Source organism: Poecilia reticulata, chromosome 4 (assembly GCF_904066995.2).
Source record: "Poecilia reticulata chromosome 4, P_reticulata-male-v2, whole genome shotgun sequence".
Taxonomy (NCBI): Eukaryota; Metazoa; Chordata; class Actinopteri; order Cyprinodontiformes; family Poeciliidae; genus Poecilia; species Poecilia reticulata.
In genome coordinates this window covers 25,548,928-25,558,414 of record NC_088833.1, presented here as the reverse complement: position 1 = coordinate 25,558,414, position 9,487 = coordinate 25,548,928, and positions in this window count along the sequence as shown.

Genomic DNA, 9,487 nt, shown 5'->3' with positions numbered 1-9,487 from the left:
CCGACAGGTCTGGCTGGCTCAGTCCATGTTGGCCGAAACATGCCGCAGGACCCTTCGCAGTGTTCCGATGGTGCCAGGGGAGTAGTTCGGTTCCGCTGCCTTGGAAGCGCTGGAACGAACCGTTCAGACGCGGCAGACTAGACAACAGCTTTCAGGCCTCAGCAGAGGTATGCCCCCTCCTCATCGTAATCCAAGGCGCCCATCGGCTGGCCCCAGCATTCGGCCGCCATCTCGGGGTGCTGCTCAGCCTAATAGGTCTTACCCTCATGATGTAGAGCAGAGACCCAGCAGGGACTTTTGTGAGTCGGACCACCAACCAACACACCCGGGCCACAGACTTTGGCCGCCGCCCCCCCAAGGCCCCTAGGGGTCATGAGGAGAGAAAGTGAGGCCACCAGGCCAGCCATCGGATATTTTTCTCATCAGCAGCTCAGTTACTGGGCTGCTCTCACTGTGGATCCATGGGTGGTTGCCACTCTGACCCATGGTTACTGGCTACAATTCCGATGGTGGCCTCACATCTCACACCGGGTCAGGGTGACCGTCATTGCCGACCCGGTGAAAGCGCAAGCCCTGGACCAGGAGCTTTCCGTCCTCCTGGCCAAGGGTGCAATCGAGGCAGTGGATCCTCTGCGGCAACCCAGAGGCTACTATTCAACGTATTTCCTCGTGCCAAAGAAGACAGGCGGATTTCGTCCCATTTTAGATCTCAGGGAACTCATTCAGTATTTAAAGGTCCTGCCTTTTCACATGCTCATGACAGCAGAGGTTCTGCGGGCTGTGACAAAGGGAGAATGGTTTACATCAATCGACCTTACAGATGCGTACTTTCATGTACACATTGCGGCGGAACATTGTCGCTTTCTCAGGTTTGCCTATCAGGGTCGTCACTGGCAGTTCCGTGTGCTCCCGTTCGGCCTCTCACTCTCCCCGAGGGTGTTCACTCGGTGCGTGAAGGCGGCCCCCTCTCCTCTGCAGGCCCGCGGCCTGAAGGTTCTGCCATACCTCGACGATTGGCTTCTCTGCGCCCAGTCTCGAGAGCAGGCATCTCGCGATACGAGTCGCCTGCTCACTCATGTGTCCCAGTTGGGCCTCAAGGTGAATTTGAAGAAGAGCTGTCTGATTCCATCGCAGACAACCACTTTTCTTGGGGTGCTTTTGGATTCTCCCTCCATGACAGCCTACCCATCTGTCCAGAGGGTGGACGACATTCTCCGACTGGTGAGTCAATTCAGGCTGGGCAGGCGGCTTACTTACATCACCTTCCTGCAGCTGCTGGGCAAACTAACATCGGTTACTTGGGTTGTGCCCTTAGATCTGCTGTCACTGCGCCCTTTGCAGAGGTGGATCAACAGCTGGCGCCTGGATGCCAGGCAACACAGGCATCGCAAACTTGTGGTAACGTGGCCATGTCTTCGTGCCCTGAGTCCATGGAGAGACAGAGCCTATTTGTCCAGGGGTGTGTCCATGGGGGTGGTTGTGTATCGCAGAGAGGTGGTCACGACGGATGCCTGCTCCATGGGATGGGGCACTGTGTGGCAACACAGGGCGGTTCAAGGCCGCTGGTGTCCACAGGATCGCTCCAAGCATATAAATGTGCTGGAACTGCATGCTGTGCATTTGGCTCTCAGGCACTTTTTTCCCCACCTGCAGGGGAGGCATGTCCTGATTCGGTCAGACAACTCCTCTGTTGTCTACCACATCAACCACCAAGGTGGCACCAGGTCAGCACAGCTTCTGAAGGAGTCCCACGATCTTCTGGAATGGGCATCTGTTCACCTATCCACCCTGCGGGCGGTGTACTTGCCAGGGCTCCACAACCAGGTAGCAGACTCCCTTTCCCAACGGGCACCAGCTCCGGGAGAGTGGTCCCTCCACAGCGATATAGATGTTGATGTGGGACCTTTTCGGTCAGGCAGAGGTCGACCTGTTCGCCACAGAGGAGTCAACTCATTGTCCTCTATGGTTTTCCCTTACAGGGGCAGCAGGTGCACTGGGCCAGGACGCCTTGGCCCATCCTTGGCCCCGGGTCCTCCTATATGCCTTCCCCCCCTTTCCATAATATGGCCAACTCGTCAGAGAGTTCTCGAGGAGGGCCACAGGATGTTGCTGGTGGCTCCGTATTGGCCGGCATGGCCATGGTTCCCACTTCTACGGAGTCTATGTCACGGTGTCCCATGGTGTCTTCCGACCAGGAGGGATTTACTGTCTCATTTGGGGGTCAGATATGGCATCCCAATCGTCAACGCCTCCGGCTGTGGGTGTGGTCACTGGGAGGCTTGAACAGCAGCTGACTGGGTATTCAGGTCCTGTCAGGCACACTATTTTGAGTGCCATGGCATTCTCCACTCGTCAGCAATATGAAAACAGATGGCGTCTGTTTTTCCGGTGGTGTTCTGCCCGTAATGCTGATCCGGTCACCTGTCCGGTACCCACCATGTTGGAATTTCTTCAGTCTCTTCTTGATAAGGGACGCTCTCCTTCGACGCTTAAGGTATATGTAGCAGCTATGTCATCTGGTCATGCTGACATTCTATATTGCAGCCACTGCTGCTATAAGACGCTCAGACCAGCTTTTCTTGTGTTATGGGGGTGCTAGATTAGGCTGCGCTCTGTCCAAACAGCATCTCTCCCATTGGATTGTGGATGTCATCTGCCACGCCTACGCTGCAGGGCATCGCCCCCAGCCAGTCGGCGTGAAGGCACAATCTACCAGGAGTGTTTCCACTTCCTGGGCAGCCTTGAGGGGAATTCCACTGGAAGCTATATGTGTTGCTGCATCATGGGCTTCTCCGAGCACATTCACTAGATTCTACAATGTGAACGTGGCCTCCTCTCATCCTCTGGACCAGGTTCTTTTGCAAGGGTCTTCTGGGTCTCCTCAGTGAGGTATGTACACAGGATTCCTTGTGACTGGTATTAGTCATTCAGTGCTTTCAGCACCGCCCACTGGCGGTCAGTAGGGATGAAATAGAACGAAAGCTACGTATGTAACTACGGTTCTATGAATCCCGGATGACCGCCAGAGATTCTCTGTCACTCTGTCCTTGCGTTTCTGTAGGAACAGAGCCTCGGATGATGTCATGCTATATAGCCTCTGATTGATCATCCGATGTGTCACAGGTGTGACTCTGTTGACATTATTGCTCGAACAGCGCATGCGTGAAGGGAACATTCAGTGCTTTCAGCACCGCCCTCTGGCGGTCATCTGTGATTCATAGAACCGTAGTTACATACGTAACTTTTGTTTTATTCCATTCACTATAAATTTTTCCCCCCCTATGAATATCATGACCATTGTGGATTATGTTGTAGTAAATACCCATTTATCATTTTATTTATTAACTTGCAATCTATGAATTTAATTAATCTTTACCAATTTCTTTCTTGTTTTTGTTTTTTTTTGGGAACGTCAGACATCAGGCAAACAAAATCCTTACACAAATGCAGACACAAAGAACGTTTGTTCCTTCGGTCTCTCCGCTTCTGAGGTGAAGGTTCCTTTGGGTTTGTCGACTCAAATCACATGCACTGCTTCTAGCAACCAGCAGGACGCTTAACGGAGGACACCCACACCCCACTCCCCTTTCATTTTTCTTCCACTTCACTTCTTCTCTGCCTAACATGTAGTCGACATGCAGCATCACGTCGTCGCCGAACCGTCACTCTCCCCGTCTGGAGACTGGCACAGGTCGCCACGACGGTTCACTTGGCGTCGACTCCGCCTTTTATCAGAGGAAATGTTTTGGGCGGAGAGAGACAGTGAAAACTTTGTTTTGGCAGCTTAAGGGGAGATCCTGATGTCTTCTCTTCACAACACACAATAGACAAAACATTCTTTTGTTTTTACAATCATGATTTTTATCTCCCGAAATGACGTTCTGCCAAAAACGAAACAAACAAAGCAAAGATTTGCTATGAGCCCCGAGTACTTATGGAGCCTTACAGAACCTCTACTGCGAGTACCGGCGGCACACCTCATCTCTCTTTTCCTTTATTTTTTTCACTTTGAAAGGCGTTATTAAAAATTTATTAAAAATTTATGCTTGCTATAGAACAACGTGTTCTAAACTATTACATTTCCTTGACTTCTTACATTAATCTTTGTCCTTTCGCCTGCAGCGAGAAAAACTTTCATTAATAATGTTTGGACTGAGCCGCTTACAACAAAGTGTGGATTATTTCTCATATATCCCCCCCCCCAACACAAATCCATTGACCACTGTGTTGCGTTTGTGCATTCGGTGAATTCAGTTTCTCTCAATGAGGAGAGAGAGAGAAAAAAAATCAATGTGTAATAACTGATGGATCTTTTTTTCTAGGAGCTGATGCTTCAAGGAAGTGAAATTAAGAGATTTGGTTTCAGCGCGTCGGCCATCTGAGACTTTTCAAAGTGGTCAGAGGTGCTGGCTGCGTCCAAACGCTATTGAATAACAAAATGAATCTATTCCAGCTCCTGCGAGGGTCAGGCTGTGGCCTTCTGATAAAAGATTAAATACAAAACACGAAGCACGCAGAGAGCAGGCGCGCCTGCAAATACAACACGCAACGTCGAGACACCTTTTTATTTATTTTTTTTTTCCAAGGTAACATGGAAAATTACAGTAAACAGCCACCTAATTTAAAAGCCACAGGTTTGCATTTTGAGTCAGCAGACAGGTGCAGCGTAGCTTGCAGGTTTGGGTTCACTGTGACATTTGTGGTCTCGGCTCATTCAAACAAGTCTGACATATTTTCCATAAGCGTTGCCCACAAACTAATAATGCTGCAGCCGGTACCACGTTTCTCGCAAAACGTGTCACGCAACATGAAACGTTAAGCTAAGGTATGCAGTAGTAGCAAAACCAGTGTGCTCACTAATTCAAACATTCACAAAAAAAAACAACAAAAAGAAAACAACCTGACTTTTTTTAGATACTGAACTTTATAGTAACATGAAATGTTACAGCTGTTCATAAAAGCAGTGCAAGTGAAATTTCCCTCAACTCTAATAAAAAAAAAATATGCACACACACACACACACAACTCCCACACACAGACACGCACACACACACACACACACACACACACACATATATATATATATATGCTTCTATGCACCACAAATCTGGAAGAAAATGTCCGGAAAACCGAAAAACTGCCGAAATACTGAGCTCCTTTCAATCAAGACTAGGAATCCACCTGCTTAGAGTTATCTACATTATAAATGAAACATTTATAATGTACATCATTATAAATGATGTACATGCTCATGCCATGATGATGATGATGCCATCATCTTCATTTGATGGCATTTGACAAAATGCAATGCCTCGATTGTTTCCTATGACTTTGTACTTTTGTGTTTTTATGATGTAAAGCACTTTGAACTGCCCTGTCGCTAAAATATGCTATTCAAATGAACTTGATTGATTGATTGATACACTCAAACTGAACTCGGTGTTGCTTCAGAGATTACAGACTAGAAACACATTTTCTCAGGCGTTTGATGTGCAGATGGGCCGTGCAGTTAGAGGCTTGTGTAACACTCTTCTCTGAAGAGCGGGTCTCTCACTGAGTTTTGTTGTGTCACTGTTGTGGCGCTGCGGCACCAACAGATGGCCACAAACAAATTGTTCTCCGCATGAATCACTCGCGAGCGCAACAACTTCCCACAAAGTTGACGGATAGACTTTAAGTCTTGGACGAGGAGAAGTTTCTGTTCTTCTTCCTTCTTGTAAACGTTGCTCTCGGACTCCGATCTATCGTCTGTGGAGACATTTGTTACATGGAAAAAGTCTTTGACCCTTTGCGTTTTTCTGAAGACGTCATTCATCTCCGTTTCTGGCGTTCTGTCCGCCGCTGGTGGGACGCTGTGGTCGTGATTAATGTTTTGTTGAGAAACAAGTATGAGTTTCAAGGTTTCCTCGTCTCCTCCAGTTTGGCTATTGGAAGAAAAAGAAGACGACGACGACATTGCGCTGCTTTAGGAATCTATTCTAAATTTCATCATCTACATTCTATTAAAAACCTTCTCTACATTTCTTAATTTTAACTAAACCTGAGACTAATAAATTGACAGATGGGCTGATATCTAAATCCCTAAAATCAGGTGTTTGAATCACTTCCATTGTTCCATGTTTTAAATCACGTTTTACGATTGAGACAAGCGTTGGAGACTCTACCTCCAGTCGAACTTAAATTTGGAAAGAAAAGACTTGACTTGCTTTTAGTTTTATTTCAGCCTATTATTTAATTTCCCTTTGGGATCAATAAAGTGGTTTTGAATTTGAATTTTATGATCAAACTAAATATGGTTACATATTTTGGATACATATTTTGTTATTGGTTTATGACATCTGCAGCTTTATAACAACGGATGTCCCTCAAATTGAACTCTTTAGTTGGTGAATGTTGTTTTGGAACAAAATAAGTAGAAATAAATTTACTTCCCGCGTATTTTTCTTCTCACTGTTAATGGCAAAAAAAATAAAAAATCTGCCAATCAAAACAAAAACATTTACTGCTCTTAATTTTTTTTTTTTTTTACAGTGCAGTAAATTGTAAAACAGTGGGCAGTATGAACACAGCCATTAACTACACCATTACAAAAACCAGCTAAAAAAGCATTTCATTTGAATGATTTAGAAATGTATGGATCTTCTTCTGATATTACTTCTTTAAAAACAATAAATTTAAAGCAGGTCATAAAAGTTTCTCATATTGAATGTTAGGTGTTAAAGGATTAAAAGATAAATGGTAAAAACCTGTTTTTACCAAATAGCATGTTTTTATAAGAAGAATCTTTCTGTCATTAGCTGCTCACTGATGAGAATATGTTCTTCTGGAACTTTTATGTTGTGTGGTTCAAAAGCCACGACGTGAAAACCTGCACAGCAGATAACAGGAATCATAACGACATTGTGAGTCTCCATCACAGACTGAGCTTGAATGCTCATCCAAACAGGTCTGTCAGGTAGTAAACAGCCCACATTCACTGAAACACATTTGCATTTATTTTTCTATGGAATCGGGCTTAAAAGGAGTTTTCATCCACGCTCACAAAGAACGCTCTGTTAAATCGTCAATAGCCACCGTGAGCAAACGTTCACACCCCTAATGGGATCTAAAAAAATACAAAAGCTTCCAAAGACTTAACAGATTTGGTTAAGTTTGATAATTGAATTTCCTGTCTCATAAAAGGCTACGCGTTAGCCTGATCTTCTTCATATGAGTTGTATTACTGGTGATTTTTTTCCAGGATTGAAAAGGCTAACTTTCGTAACACTTCAGGCTGAGCAATATTCAGGAGTTTCATTTATTCAACTTGATAATGAACAAGTCAACGCTAACGCTGAAGTCAGAGTTGCGAGCAGAGCCTCCTCCGCCTGAAGCAGTCACTGTGACAGCAAGTTAGTGTTTGTGTCTCAGTCGTTTCATATTCCCATTGTTTGTGGGTTATATTATTATAGTTTAGATGCATCTATAGCAATTCATTCATTTTTGTTGATTTTTCTAGTGATCAAATCTCTAGTTAGGTTGTTTGGATTCCTGTTGTGTTATTTCCATTAGTTTGAAGATTTTTTTTTCTTTTTTAGCTTTGACCAATTATTTCTTGTGTTCACACTTTATTAGGTTAATATTTCCTCATGCCGCTCTGCTACACATCTGGAGTCAGTATCTCCAGAAAACACTTCGAATACTCAGAACCGTCCCCTTTTACTTCAGATCTGTGAAATTTGAGGGTTACATAACCCCCACTTGTTTTTGATGAACTATTTTAGAACTCATGTTTAATGTTTGTCGTTTTCCACCACTGTCTGAGTTCACCGATTGAACTTAGTCCTGTGTTTTTATGTCAGCCAAAACTTCGTAAAGTCTAAGAGCAAAAGATCTGAGCTACAATCATTCTTGGAAAAAAAAAACATAGATCAATAGCAAGATTTAGAATTTTCTATGCAGAAGTTCACAAAAACGTAAAAAAAAACACAAAAAAAACACACACACATTAAAAATGTCACCGGCGCAGTGACACCAGACACAGGAAATAGCTGGAAAAACAAACGTGACGAAGAAAATTTCAGGAAAATTTCTTTGCTTTAGTAAACGCTGACTCCTGTCTTTGAATTGACAAATTCTGACATGAAGTATTTTCCATACAGTCTGATGGACGTTTTGTGCAGCTCGGAAATATGACATAGACCAGCTGAAAGCTTGATGGTTGCAGGAAGTTTAACCTTTCATGTTGGAACAAGAACGCAAATCTTTTCATCTATAAGCCGTGATAGTTGCTGATGTGGAGGCTGAGAACTAAGCGGCAAAGATAAAGATAGTAAACAAACCTTAAACTGATATGAATATAGATTTACTCCTTGCCTGGTTGATTGCTGTGCATGCTCATCACTTTGTCTCAAAACAGTAAAATGCAGGGAGGAGGCAGAAGTCAATTTATTTAAAAATGAGGAGAAATGGAGGGGGGACGGAGAGTGAGATGTGTTTATGCAGAAGAGTTGATTGCTGAGCAAAGAGCAAGTGGTTGATTAGAAATTGGGTGCAGCTGTGAGCAAATACAAGTAATCTAAAGTTTAACCGAGAAAAAAAAAAAGAGAGAAAGTACTGAGAATAAACAGAGAACATGGGAAACAAGGAAAACAGATGCAGCAAAGCGGAGACATTACCCAACAGAATAATAAATCAGGATTCAAACCAGGAGGTTTGAAGAGAAGACAGAAACAAGAAAGATACAATAGAAAATGCAGGTTTTCAATATAAACCTCAACAAAAAACTGCCATTAAGATCTTAATAAAATTACACGCCAAGGAATAAACTGAAAAAGTGAAGTCTAGACTACACACCCATCCATCCGTCCATTTTCTTCCGCTTATCCGTGATCAGGTCGCGGGGGTAGCAGCTTAAGAGGACTACACACATTTACAAAAAAAATAAAAATCACAAACAGAAAATCGAACCCAAACACCCAAGAATCATGACATTTTTAGTTATGTGACATGCCAGAACAGCAGGGTTCAGACAAAATATATATTCCAAATCAAAAAATACAAGAAACTTAAAGTGCATAAACAGAGGATTTCACTTTCTGACTTGTGCTTAAGTAAATCAGGTGGTGCATTGTGAGTGTTTGCTTAGCTGCTAACTAAAAATCAGTACAATCTGTCTGTTCTTCTTCATCGTGGTTTTTCACAAACCAATTCTTTTTACATTTTAGCCCAATTACAAAGTGTTTCCACATCCAACAGAGGGATTTTGGTGCTGCCATGTGGTAGATTACACAAGAGCACAAAACTAATGTGATCAAAAAGTGCAGAGAAAAGCAGATAAAGTTGGGTTTGAAAACACTTAGCAACTCTCCGTTCCATTAGCTTAACACACACCGTGAAATACAAGAAATGTTGAATTTGGTTTTTTTAGGTTCAGTTATAAATCATTGTTTACAAGAAAATATTAACTCCAAACAAAAAACAAATTATACGCAACACAACTTTGTTG